The 14,180-nt window shown below is 39.4% G+C and overlaps 6 non-coding genes across 6 annotated transcripts; all 6 read right to left on the reverse strand.

Moving 5' to 3' along the window:
- Positions 1-118: 118 nt before the first annotated feature.
- Positions 119-191, reverse strand: TRNAK-CUU (transfer RNA lysine (anticodon CUU)). The gene has a single exon. It is a non-coding gene; the product is annotated as a tRNA-Lys (tRNA).
- Positions 192-3,720: 3,529 nt separating this feature from the next.
- Positions 3,721-3,793, reverse strand: TRNAK-CUU (transfer RNA lysine (anticodon CUU)). The gene has a single exon. It is a non-coding gene; the product is annotated as a tRNA-Lys (tRNA).
- Positions 3,794-5,981: 2,188 nt separating this feature from the next.
- On the reverse strand, positions 5,982-6,054 carry TRNAK-CUU (transfer RNA lysine (anticodon CUU)). Its single transcript has one exon. It is a non-coding gene; the product is annotated as a tRNA-Lys (tRNA).
- A 2,441-nt stretch (positions 6,055-8,495) lies between these two features.
- TRNAK-CUU (transfer RNA lysine (anticodon CUU)) lies at positions 8,496-8,568 on the reverse strand. Its single transcript has one exon. It is a non-coding gene; the product is annotated as a tRNA-Lys (tRNA).
- Positions 8,569-10,342: 1,774 nt separating this feature from the next.
- TRNAK-CUU (transfer RNA lysine (anticodon CUU)) lies at positions 10,343-10,415 on the reverse strand. Its single transcript has one exon. It is a non-coding gene; the product is annotated as a tRNA-Lys (tRNA).
- A 2,968-nt stretch (positions 10,416-13,383) lies between these two features.
- TRNAK-CUU (transfer RNA lysine (anticodon CUU)) lies at positions 13,384-13,456 on the reverse strand. The gene has a single exon. It is a non-coding gene; the product is annotated as a tRNA-Lys (tRNA).
- Positions 13,457-14,180: the final 724 nt, after the last annotated feature.

Raw genomic sequence — 14,180 nt, forward strand, 5'->3', positions numbered from 1 at the left:
CCTCATCCAGACATGCATTCATATATTGCATGTTAACAATGAAAATATTGCAAATATGGTAAAGAGACTTTCAATTTCTATTTTTTTGGTCAAAAAGCACTAAAATGTTAGTTGTTTTAGCCCAACGTGGGGCTCGAACCCACGACCCTGAGATTAAGAGTCTCATGCTCTACCAACTGAGCTAGCCGGGCTTCTTTGGATGCTTATAGTTTTCTTCCCTATCCCTGCACTGCCGTTTTCCACAGATAGGATGTACTCTGGTGGAGTTTGGAAAGAAAATACACATCAGCCAGAGGCAGAAGTAGTCTAAGAAAGTATCAAACACAATTACCAGTCAATATCAGAACGCATTGAAGAATATCAGGAAATAGCCGATTAAACCTGTGTGGAAAAAAGTCTTATTTGTGTTTTCTCCACTCTATTTTATAGTAAGATGATACATACTTTTTCTTTTACAGTGAATACATTAAGGTGTGGTATTGCCCCATTACACATCATCCAGACATGCATTCATATATTGCATGTTAACAATCAAAATATTGCAAATATTGTAAAGAGACTTTCAATTTCTATTTTTTTGGTCAAAAAGCACTAAAATTTTAGTTGTATTCGCCCAACGTGGGGCTCGAACGCACGACCCTGAGATTAAGAGTCTCATGCTCTACCGACTGAGCTAGCCAGGCTCCTTTGGATGCCTATAGTTTTCTTCCCTATCCCTGCCGTTTTCCACAGGTAGGATGTATTTTTTTGGTCAAAAAGCATTACAATTTTAGTTGTGTTCGCCCAATGTGGGGCTCGAACCCACGACCCTGAGATTAAGAGTATCATGCTCTACCGACTGAGCTAGCCGGGCTCCTTTGGATGCCTATAGTTTTCTTCCCTATCCCTGCACTGCCGTTTTCCACAGATAGGATGCTGTGTAATCATAGGCTCTGGTGGAGTTTGGAAAGAAAATACACATCAGCCAGAGGCAGAAATAGTCTAAGAAAGTATCAAACACAATTACCAGTCAATATCAGAACGCATTGAAGAATATCAGGAAATAGCCGATTAAACCTGTGTGGAAAAAAGTCTTATTTGTGTTTTCTCCACTTTATTTTATAGTAAGATGATGCATACTTTTTCTTTTCCAGTGAATACATTAAGGTATGGTATTGCCCCATTACACATCATCCAGACATGCATTCATATATTGCATGTTAACAATGAAAATATTGCAAAGAGACTTTCAATTTCTATTTTTTTGGTCAAAAAGCACTACAATTTCAGTTGTTTTTGCCCAACGTGGGGCTCGAACCCACGACCCTGAGATTAAGAGTCTCATGCTCTACCGACTTAGCTAGCCGGGCTCCTTTGGATGCCTATAGTTTTCTTCCCTATTCCTGCACTGCCGTTTTCCACAGATAGGATGTATTTTTTTGGTCAAAAAGCAGTACAATTTTAGTTGTTTTTGCCCAACGTGGGGCTCGAACCCACGACCGTGAGATTAAGAGTCTCATGCTCTACCGACCGAGCTAGCCGGGCTCCTTTGGATGTCTATAGTTTTCTTCCCTATCCCTGCACTGCCGTTTTCCACAGATAGGATGCTGTGTAATCATAGGCTCTGGTGGAGTTTGGAAAGAAAATACACATCAGCCAGAGGCAGAAATAGTCTAAGAAATTATCAAACACAATTACCAGTCAATATCAGAACGCATTGAAGAATATCAAGAAATAGCCGATTAAACCTGTGTGGAAAAAAGTCTTATTTGTGTTTTCTCCACTTTATTTTATAGTAAGATGATACATACTTTTTCTTTTACAGTGAATACATTAAGGTGTGGTATTGCCCCATTACACATCATCCAGACATGCATTCATATATTGCATGTTAACAATGAAAATATTGCAAATATTGTAAAGAGACTTTCAATTTCTATTTTTTTGGTCAAAAAGCACTAAAATTTTAGTTGTTTTCACCCAACGTGGGGCTTGAACCCACGACCCTGAGATTAAGAGTCTCATGCTCTACCGACTGAGCTAGCCAGGCTCCTTTGGATGCCTATAGTTTTCTTCCCTATCCCTGCACTTTTCCACAGATAGGATGTATTTTTTTGGTCAAAAAGCATTACAATTTTAGTTGTGTTCGCCCAACGTGGGCTCGAACCCACGACCCTGAGATTAAGAGTATCATGCTCTACCGACTGAGCTAGCCGGGCTCCTTTGGATGCCTATAGTTTTCTTCCGTATCCCTGCACTGCCGTTTTCCACAGCTAGGATGCTGTGTAATCATAGGCTCTGGTGGAGTTTGGAAAGAAAATACACATCAGCCAGAGGCAGAAATAGTCTAAGAAAGTATCAAACACAATTACCAGTCAATATCAGAACGCATTGAAGAATATCAGGAAATAGCCGATTAAACCTGTGTGGAAAAAAGTCTTATTTGTGTTTTCTCCACTCTATTTTATAGTAAGATGATACATACATTTTCTTTTACAGTGAATACATTAAGGTGTGGTATTGCCCCATTACACATCATCCAGACATGCATTCATATATTGCATGTTAACAATCAAAATATTGCAAATATTGTAAAGAGACTTTCAATTTCTATTTTTTTGGTCAAAAAGCACTAAAATTTTAGTTGTTTTCGCCCAACGTGGGGCTCGAACGCACGACCCTGAGATTAAGAGTCTCATGCTCTACCGACTGAGCTAGCCAGGCTCCTTTGGATGCCTATAGTTTTCTTCCCTATCCCTGCACTGCCGTTTTCCACAGGTAGGATGTATTATTTGGTCAAAAAGCATTACAATTTTAGTTGTGTTCGCCCAACGTGGGGCTCGAACCCACGACCCTGAGATTAAGAGTATCATGCTCTACCGACTGAGCTAGCCGGGCTCCTCTAGATGCCTATAGTTTTCTTCCCTATCCCTGCACTGCCGTTTTCCACAGATAGGATGCTGTGTAATCATAGGCTCTGGTGGAGTTTGGAAAGAAAATACACATCAGCCAGAGGCAGAAATAGTCTAAGAAAGTATCAAACACAATTACCAGTCAATATCAGAACGCATTGAAGAATATCAGGAAATAGCCGATTAAACCTGTGTGGAAAAAAGTCTTATTTGTGTTTTCTCCACTTTATTTTATAGTAAGATGATACATACTTTTTCTTTTACAGTGAATACATTAAGGTGTGGTATTGCCCCATTACACATCATCCAGACATGCATTCATATATTGCATGTTAACAATCAAAATATTGCAAATATTGTAAAGAGACTTTCAATTTCTATTTTTTTGGTCAAAAAGCACTAAAATTTTAGTTGTTTTCGCCCAACGTGGGGCTCGAACCCACGACCCTGAGATTAAGAGTCTCATGCTCTACCGACTGAGCTAGTTTGGAAAGAAAATACACATCAGCCAGAGGCAGAAATAGTCTAAGAAAGTATCAAACACAATTACCAGTCAATATCAGAACGCATTGAAGAATATCAGGAAATAGCCGATTAAACCTGTGTGGAAAAAAGTCCTATTTGTGTTTTCTCCACTTTATTTTATAGTAAGATGATGCATACTTTTTCTTTTACAGTGAATACATTAAGGTGTGGTATTGCCCCATTACACATCATCCAGACATGCATTCATATATTGCATGTTAACAATGAAAATATTGCAAATATGGTAAAGAGACTTTCAATTTCTATTTTTTTGGTCAAAAAGCACTAAAATGTTAGTTGTTTTAGCCCAACGTGGGGCTCGAACCCACGACCCTGAGATTAAGAGTCTCATGCTCTACCAACTGAGCTAGCCGGGCTTCTTTGGATGCTTATAGTTTTCTTCCCTATCCCTGCACTGCCGTTTTCCACAGATAGGATGTACTCTGGTGGAGTTTGGAAAGAAAATACACATCAGCCAGAGGCAGAAATAGTCTAAGAAAGTATCAAACACAATTACCAGTCAATATCAGAATGCATTGAAGAATATCAGGAAATAGCCGATTAAACCTGTGTGGAAAAAAGTCTTATTTGTGTTTTCTCCACTTTATTTTATAGTAAGATGATACATACTTTTTCTTTTACAGTGAATACATTAAGGTGTGGTATTGCCCCATTACACATCATCCAGACATGCATTCATATATTGCATGTTAACAATGAAAATATTGCAAATATTGTAAAGAGACTTTCAATTTCTATTTTTTTGGTCAAAAAGCACAAAAATTTTAGTTGTTTTCACCCAACGTGGGGCTTGAACCCACGACCCTGAGATTAAGAGTCTCATGCTCTACCGACTGAGCTAGCCAGGCTCCTTTGGATGCCTATAGTTTTCTTCCCTATCCCTGCACTGCCGTTTTCCACAGATAGGATGTATTTTTTTGGTCAAAAAGCATTACAATTTTAGTTGTGTTCGCCCAACGTGGGCTCGAACCCACGACCCTGAGATTAAGAGTATCATGCTCTACCGACTGAGCTAGCCGGGCTCCTTTGGATGCCTATAGTTTTCTTCCGTATCCCTGCACTGCCGTTTTCCACAGATAGGATGCTGTGTAATCATAGGCTCTGGTGGAGTTTGGAAAGAAAATACACATCAGCCAGAGGCAGAAATAGTCTAAGAAAGTATCAAACACAATTACCAGTCAATATCAGAACGCATTGAAGAATATCAGGAAATAGCCGATTAAACCTGTGTGGAAAAAAGTCTTATTTGTGTTTTCTCCACTCTATTTTATAGTAAGATGATACATACATTTTCTTTTACAGTGAATACATTAAGGTGTGGTATTGCCCCATTACACATCATCCAGACATGCATTCATATATTGCATGTTAACAATCAAAATATTGCAAATATTGTAAAGAGACTTTCAATTTCTATTTTTTTGGTCAAAAAGCACTAAAATTTTAGTTGTTTTCGCCCAACGTGGGGCTCGAACGCACGACCCTGAGATTAAGAGTCTCATGCTCTACCGACTGAGCTAGCCAGGCTCCTTTGGATGCCTATAGTTTTCTTCCCTATCCCTGCACTGCCGTTTTCCACAGGTAGGATGTATTATTTGGTCAAAAAGCATTACAATTTTAGTTGTGTTCGCCCAACGTGGGGCTCGAACCCACGACCCTGAGATTAAGAGTATCATGCTCTACCGACTGAGCTAGCCGGGCTCCTCTAGATGCCTATAGTTTTCTTCCCTATCCCTGCACTGCCGTTTTCCACAGATAGGATGCTGTGTAATCATAGGCTCTGGTGGAGTTTGGAAAGAAAATACACATCAGCCAGAGGCAGAAATAGTCTAAGAAAGTATCAAACACAATTACCAGTCAATATCAGAACGCATTGAAGAATATCAGGAAATAGCCGATTAAACCTGTGTGGAAAAAAGTCTTATTTGTGTTTTCTCCACTTTATTTTATAGTAAGATGATACATACTTTTTCTTTTACAGTGAATACATTAAGGTGTGGTATTGCCCCATTACACATCATCCAGACATGCATTCATATATTGCATGTTAACAATCAAAATATTGCAAATATTGTAAAGAGACTTTCAATTTCTATTTTTTTGGTCAAAAAGCACTAAAATTTTAGTTGTTTTCGCCCAACGTGGGGCTCGAACCCACGACCCTGAGATTAAGAGTCTCATGCTCTACCGACTGAGCTAGTTTGGAAAGAAAATACACATCAGCCAGAGGCAGAAATAGTCTAAGAAAGTATCAAACACAATTACCAGTCAATATCAGAACGCATTGAAGAATATCAGGAAATAGCCGATTAAACCTGTGTGGAAAAAAGTCCTATTTGTGTTTTCTCCACTTTATTTTATAGTAAGATGATGCATACTTTTTCTTTTACAGTGAATACATTAAGGTGTGGTATTGCCCCATTACACATCATCCAGACATGCATTCATATATTGCATGTTAACAATGAAAATATTGCAAATATGGTAAAGAGACTTTCAATTTCTATTTTTTTGGTCAAAAAGCACTAAAATGTTAGTTGTTTTAGCCCAACGTGGGGCTCGAACCCACGACCCTGAGATTAAGAGTCTCATGCTCTACCAACTGAGCTAGCCGGGCTTCTTTGGATGCTTATAGTTTTCTTCCCTATCCCTGCACTGCCGTTTTCCACAGATAGGATGTACTCTGGTGGAGTTTGGAAAGAAAATACACATCAGCCAGAGGCAGAAGTAGTCTAAGAAAGTATCAAACACAATTACCAGTCAATATCAGAACGCATTGAAGAATATCAGGAAATAGCCGATTAAACCTGTGTGGAAAAAAGTCTTATTTGTGTTTTCTCCACTCTATTTTATAGTAAGATGATACATACTTTTTCTTTTACAGTGAATACATTAAGGTGTGGTATTGCCCCATTACACATCATCCAGACATGCATTCATATATTGCATGTTAACAATCAAAATATTGCAAATATTGTAAAGAGACTTTCAATTTCTATTTTTTTGGTCAAAAAGCACTAAAATTTTAGTTGTATTCGCCCAACGTGGGGCTCGAACGCACGACCCTGAGATTAAGAGTCTCATGCTCTACCGACTGAGCTAGCCAGGCTCCTTTGGATGCGTATAGTTTTCTTCCCTATCCCTGCACTGCCGTTTTCCACAGGTAGGATGTATTTTTTTGGTCAAAAAGCATTACAATTTTAGTTGTGTTCGCCCAACGTGGGGCTCGAACCCACGACCCTGAGATTAAGAGTATCATGCTCTACCGACTGAGCTAGCCGGGCTCTTTTGGATGCCTATAGTTTTCTTCCCTATCCCTGCACTGCCGTTTTCCACAGATAGGATGCTGTGTAATCATAGGCTCTGGTGGAGTTTGGAAAGAAAATACACATCAGCCAGAGGCAGAAATAGTCTAAGAAAGTATCAAACACAATTACCAGTCAATATCAGAACGCATTGAAGAATATCAGGAAATAGCCGATTAAACCTGTGTGGAAAAAAGTCTTATTTGTGTTTTCTCCACTTTATTTTATAGTAAGATGATGCATACTTTTTCTTTTCCAGTGAATACATTAAGGTATGGTATTGCCCCATTACACATCATCCAGACATGCATTCATATATTGCATGTTAACAATGAAAATATTGCAAAGAGACTTTCAATTTCTATTTTTTTGGTCAAAAAGCACTACAATTTTAGTTGTTTTTGCCCAACGTGGGGCTCGAACCCACTACCCTGAGATTAAGAGTCTCATGCTCTACCGACTTAGCTAGCCGGGCTCCTTTGGATGCCTATAGTTTTCTTCCCTATTCCTGCACTGCCGTTTTCCACAGATAGGATGTATTTTTTTGGTCAAAAAGCACTACAATTTTAGTTGTTTTTGCCCAACGTGGGGCTCGAACCCACGACCCTGAGATTAAGAGTCTCATGCTCTACCGACCGAGCTAGCCGGGCTCCTTTGGATGTCTATAGTTTTCTTCCCTATCCCTGCACTGCCGTTTTCCACAGATAGGATGCTGTGTAATCATAGGCTCTGGTGGAGTTTGGAAAGAAAATACACATCAGCCAGAGGCAGAAATAGTCTAAGAAATTATCAAACACAATTACCAGTCAATATCAGAACGCATTGAAGAATATCAAGAAATAGCCGATTAAACCTGTGTGGAAAAAAGTCTTATTTGTGTTTTCTCCACTTTATTTTATAGTAAGATGATACATACTTTTTCTTTTACAGTGAATACATTAAGGTGTGGTATTGCCCCATTACACATCATCCAGACATGCATTCATATATTGCATGTTAACAATGAAAATATTGCAAATATTGTAAAGAGACTTTCAATTTCTATTTTTTTGGTCAAAAAGCACTAAAATTTTAGTTGTTTTCGCCCAACGTGGGGCTCGAACCCACGACCCTGAGATTAAGAGTCTCAAGCTCTACCGACTGAGCTAGCCAGGCTCCTTTGGATGCCTATAGTTTTCTTCCCTATCCCTGCACTGCCATTTTCCACAGATAGGATGTATTTCTTTGGTCAAAAAGCATTACAATTTTAGTTGTGTTCGCCCAACGTGGGGCTCGAACCCACGACCCTGAGATTAAGAGTATCATGCTCTACCGACTGAGCTAGCCGGGCTCCTTTGGATGCCTATAGTTTTCTTCCCTATCCCTGCACTGCCGCTTTCCACAGATAGGATGCTGTGTAATCATAGGCTCTGGTGGAGTTTGGAAAGAAAATACACATCAGCCAGAGGCAGAAATAGTCTAAGAAAGTATCAAACACAATTACCAGTCAATATCAGAACGCATTGAAGAATATCAGGAAATAGCCGATTAAACCTGTGTGGAAAAAAGTCTTATTTGTGTTTTCTCCACTTTATTTTATAGTAAGATGATGAATACTTTTTCTTTTCCAGTGAATACATTAAGGTATGGTATTGCCCCATTACACATCATCCAGACATGCATTCATATATTGCATGTTAACAATGAAAATATTGCAAAGAGACTTTCAATTTCTATTTTTTTGGTCAAAAAGCACTACAATTTTAGTTGTTTTCGCCCAACGTGGGGCTCGAACCCACGACCCTGAGATTAAGAGTCTCATGCTCTACCGACTGAGCTAGCCGGGCTCCTTTGGATGCCTATAGTTTTCTTCCCTATCCCTGCACTGCCGTTTTCCACAGATAGGATGTATTTTTTTGGTCAAAAAGCACTACAATTTTAGTTGTTTTCGCCCAACGTGGGGCTCGAACCCACGACCCTGAGATTAAGGGTCTCATGCTCTACCGACCAAGCTAGCCGGGCTCCTTTGGATGCCTATAGTTTTCTTCCCTATCCCTGCACTGCCGTTTTCCACAGATAGGATGCTGTGTAATCATAGGCTCTGGTGGAGTTTGGAAAGAAAATACACATCAGCCAGAGGCAGAAATAGTCTAAGAAAGTATCAAACACAATTACCAGTCAATATCAGAACGCATTGAAGAATATCAGGAAATAGCCGATTAAACCTGTGTGGAAAAAAGTCTTATTTGTGTTTTCTCCACTTTATTTTATAGTAAGATGATGCATACTTTTTCTTTTACAGTGAATACATTAAGGTGTGGTATTGCCCCATTACACATCATCCAGACATGCATTCATATATTGCATGTTAACAATGAAAATATTGCAAAGAGACTTTCAATTTCTATTTTTTTGGTCAAAAAGCACTAAAATTTTAGTTGTTTTCGCCCAACGTGGGGCTCGAACCCACTACCCTGAGATTAAGAGTCTCATGCTCTACCGACTGAGCTAGCCTGGCTCCTTTGGATGCCTATAGTTTTCTTCCCTATCCCTGCACTGCCGTTTTCCACAGATAGGATGCTGTGTAATCATAGGCTCTGGTGGAGTTTGGAAAGAAAATACACATCAGCCAGAGGCAGAAATAGTCTAAGAAAGTATCAAACACAATTACCAGTCAATATCAGAACGCATTGAAGAATATCAGGAAATAGCCGATTAAACCTGTGTGGAAAAAAGTCTTATTTGTGTTTTCTCCACTTTATTTTATAGTAAGATGATACATACTTTTTCTTTTACAGTGAATACATTAAGGTGTGGTATTGCCCCATTACACATCATCCAGACATATATTCATATATTGCATGTTAACAATCAAAATATTGCAAAGAGACTTTCAATTTCTATTTTTTTGGTCAAAAAGCACTACAATTTTAGTTGTTTTCGCCCAACGTGGGGCTTGAACCCACGACCCTGAGATTAAGAGTCTCATGCTCTACCGACTGAGCTAGCCGGGCACCTTTGGATGCCTATAGTTTTCTTCCCTATCCCTGCACTGCCGCTTTCCACAGATAGAATGCTGTGTAATCATAGGCTCTGGTGGAGTTTGGAAAGAAAATACACATCAGCCAGAGGCAGAAATAGTCTAAGAAAGAATCAAACACAATTACCAGTCAATATCAGAACGCATTGAAGAATATCAGGAAATAGCCGATTAAACCTGTGTGGAAAAAAGTCGTATTTGTGTTTTCTCCACTTTATTTTATAGTAAGATGATACATACTTTTTCTTTTACAGTGAATACATTAAGGTGTGGTGTTGCCCCATTACACATCATCCAGACATGCATTCATATATTGCATGTTAACAATCAAAATATTGCAAATATTGTAAAGAGACTTTCAATTTCTATTTTTTTGGTCAAAAAGCACTAAAATTTTAGTTGTTTTCGCCCAACGTGGGGCTCAAACCCACGACCCTGAGATTAAGAGTCTCATGCTCTACCGACTGAGCTAGCCAGGCTCCTTTGGATGCCTATAGTTTTCTTCCCTATCCCTTCACTGCCGTTTTCCACAGATAGGATGTATTTTTTTGGTCAAAAAGCACTAAAATTTTTGTTGTGTTCGCCCAACGTGGGGCTCGAACCCACGACCCTGAGATTAAGAGTCTCATGCTCTACCGACTGAGCTAGCCGGGCTCCTTTGGATGCCTATAGTTTTCTTCCCTATCCCTGCACTGCCGTTTTCCACAGATAGGATGCTGTGTAATCATAGGCTCTGGTGGAGTTTGGAAAGAAAATACACATCAGCCAGAGGCAGAAATAGTCTAAGAAAGTATCAAACACAATTACCAGTCAATATCAGAACGCATTGAAGAATATCAGGAAATAGCCGATTAAACCTGTGTGGAAAAAAGTCTTATTTGTGTTTTCTCCACTTTATTTTATAGTAAGATGATACATACTTTTTCTTTTACAGTGAATACATTAAGGTGTGGTATTGCCCCATTACACATCATCCAGACATGCATTCATATATTGCATGTTAACAATGAAAATATTGCAAATATTGTAAAGAGACTTTCAATTTCTATTTTTTTGGTCAAAAAGCACTAACATTTTAGTTGTTTTCGCCCAACATGGGGCTCGAACCCACGACCCTGAGATTAAGAGTCTCATGCTCTACCGACTGAGATAGCCGGGCTCTTTTGGATGCCTATAGTTTTCTTCCCTATCCCTGCACTGCCGTTTTCCACAGATAGGATGCTGTGTAATCATAGGCTCTGGTGGAGTTTGGAAAGAAAATACACATCAGCCAGAGGCAGAAATAGTCTAAGAAAGTATCAAACACAATTACCAGTCAATATCAGAACGCATTGAAGAATATCAGGAAATAGCCGATTAAACCTGTGTGGAAAAAAGTCGTATTTGTGTTTTCTCCACTTTATTTTATAGTAAGATGATACATACTTTTTCTTTTACAGTGAATACATTAAGGTGTGGTGTTGCCCCATTACACATCATCCAGACATGCATTCATATATTGCATGTTAACAATCAAAATATTGCAAATATTGTAAAGAGACTTTCAATTTCTATTTTTTTGGTCAAAAAGCACTAAAATTTTAGTTGTTTTCGCCCAAGGTGGGGCTCAAACCCACGACCCTGAGATTAAGAGTCTCATGCTCTACCGACTGAGCTAGCCAGGCTCCTTTGGATGCCTATAGTTTTCTTCCCTATCCCTTCACTGCCGTTTTCCACAGATAGGATGTATTTTTTTGGTCAAAAAGCACTAAAATTTTTGTTGTGTTCGCCCAACGTGGGGCTCGAACCCGCGACCCTGAGATTAAGAGTCTCATGCTCTACCGACTGAGCTAGCCGGGCTCCTTTGGATGCCTATAGTTTTCTTCCCTATCCCTGCACTGCCGTTTTCCACAGATAGGATGCTGTGTAATCATAGGCTCTGGTGGAGTTTGGAAAGAAAATACACATCAGCCAGAGGCAGAAATAGTCTAAGAAAGTATCAAACACAATTACCAGTCAATATCAGAACGCATTGAAGAATATCAAGAAATAGCCGATTAAACCTGTGTGGAAAAAAGTCTTATTTGTGTTTCCTCCACTTTATTTTATAGTAAGATGATACATACTTTTTCTTTTACAGTGAATACATTAAGGTGTGGTATTGCCCCATTACACATCATCCAGACATGCATTCATATATTGCATGTTAACAATGAAAATATTGCAAATATTGTAAAGAGACTTTCAATTTCTATTTTTTTGGTCAAAAAGCACTAAAATTTTAGTTGTTTTCACCCAACGTGGGGCTCGAACCCACGACCCTGAGATTAAGAGTATCATGCTCTACCGACTGAGCTAGCCGGGCTCCTTTGGATGCCTATAGTTTTCTTCCCTATCCCTGCACTGCCGCTTTCCACAGATAGGATGCTGTGTAATCATAGGCTCTGGTGGAGTTTGGAAAGAAAATACACATCAGCCAGAGGCAGAAATAGTCTAAGAAAGTATCAAACACAATTACCAGTCAATATCAGAACGCATTGAAGAATATCAGGAAATAGCCGATTAAACCTGTGTGGAAAAAAGTCTTATTTGTGTTTTCTCCACTTTATTTTATAGTAAGATGATGCATACTTTTTCTTTTCCAGTGAATACATTAAGGTATGGTATTGCCCCATTACACATCATCCAGACATGCATTCATATATTGCATGTTAACAATGAAAATATTGCAAAGAGACTTTCAATTTCTATTTTTTTGGTCAAAAAGCACTACAATTTTAGTTGTTTTCGCCCAACGTGGGGCTCGAACCCACAACCCTGAGATTAAGAGTCTCATGCTCTACCGACTGAGCTAGCCGGGCTCCTTTGGATGCCTATAGTTTTCTTCCCTATCCCTGCACTGCCGTTTTCCACAGATAGGATGTATTTTTTTGGTCAAAAAGCACTACAATTTTAGTTGTTTTCGCCCAACGTGGGGCTCGAACCCACGACCCTGAGATTAAGAGTCTCATGCTCTGCCGACCGAGCTAGCCGGGCTCCTTTGGATGCCTATAGTTTTCTTCCCTATCCCTGCACTGCCGTTTTCCACAGATAGGATGCTGTGTAATCATAGGCTCTGGTGGAGTTTGGAAAGAAAATACACATCAGCCAGAGGCAGAAATAGTCTAAGAAAGTATCAAACACAATTACCAGTCAATATCAGAACGCATTGAAGAATATCAGGAAATAGCCGATTAAACCTGTGTGGAAAAAAGTCGTATTTGTGTTTTCTCCACTTTATTTTATAGTAAGATGATACATACTTTTTCTTTTACAGTGAATACATTAAGGTGTGGTGTTGCCCCATTACACATCATCCAGACATGCATTCATATATTGCATGTTAACAATCAAAATATTGCAAATATTGTAAAGAGACTTTCAATTTCTATTTTTTTGGTCAAAAAGCACTAAAATTTTAGTTGTTTTCGCCCAACGTGGGGCTCAAACCCACGACCCTGAGATTAAGAGTCTCATGCTCTACCGACTGAGCTAGCCAGGCTCCTTTGGATGCCTATAGTTTTCTTCCCTATCCCTTCACTGCCGTTTTCCACAGATAGGATGTATTTTTTTGGTCAAAAAGCACTAAAATTTTTGTTGTGTTCGCCCAACGTGGGGCTCGAACCCACGACCCTGAGATTAAGAGTCTCATGCTCTACCGACTGAGCTAGCCGGGCTCCTTTGGATGCCTATAGTTTTCTTCCCTATCCCTGCACTGCCGTTTTCCACAGATAGGATGCTGTGTAATCATAGGCTCTGGTGGAGTTTGGAAAGAAAATACACATCAGCCAGAGGCAGAAATAGTCTAAGAAAGTATCAAACACAATTACCAGTCAATATCAGAACGCATTGAAGAATATCAGGAAATAGCCGATTAAACCTGTGTGGAAAAAAGTCTTATTTGTGTTTTCTCCACTTTATTTTATAGTAAGATGATACATACTTTTTCTTTTACAGTGAATACATTAAGGTGTGGTATTGCCCCATTACACATCATCCAGACATGCATTCATATATTGCATGTTAACAATCAAAATATTGCAAATATTGTAAAGAGACTTTCAATTTCTATTTTTTTGGTCAAAAAGCACTAAAATTTTAGTTGTTTTCGCCCAACGTGGGGCTCAAACCCACGACCCTGAGATTAAGAGTCTCATGCTCTACCGACTGAGCTAGCCGGGCTCCTTTGGATGCCTATAGTTTTCTTCCCTATCCCTGCACTGCCGTTTTCCACAGATAGGATGTATTTTTTTGGTCAAAAAGCACTACAATTTTAGATGTTTTCGCCCAACGTGGGGCTCGAACCCACAACCCTGAGATTAAGAGTCTCATGCTCTACCGACTGAGCTAGCCGGGCTTCTTTGGATGCTTATAGTTTTCTTCCCTATCCCTGCACTGCCG

The sequence above is a fragment of the Ambystoma mexicanum genome, chromosome 4q (genome assembly GCF_040938575.1).
Source record: "Ambystoma mexicanum isolate Mex_15411 chromosome 4q, UKY_AmexF1_1, whole genome shotgun sequence".
Taxonomy (NCBI): Eukaryota; Metazoa; Chordata; class Amphibia; order Caudata; family Ambystomatidae; genus Ambystoma; species Ambystoma mexicanum.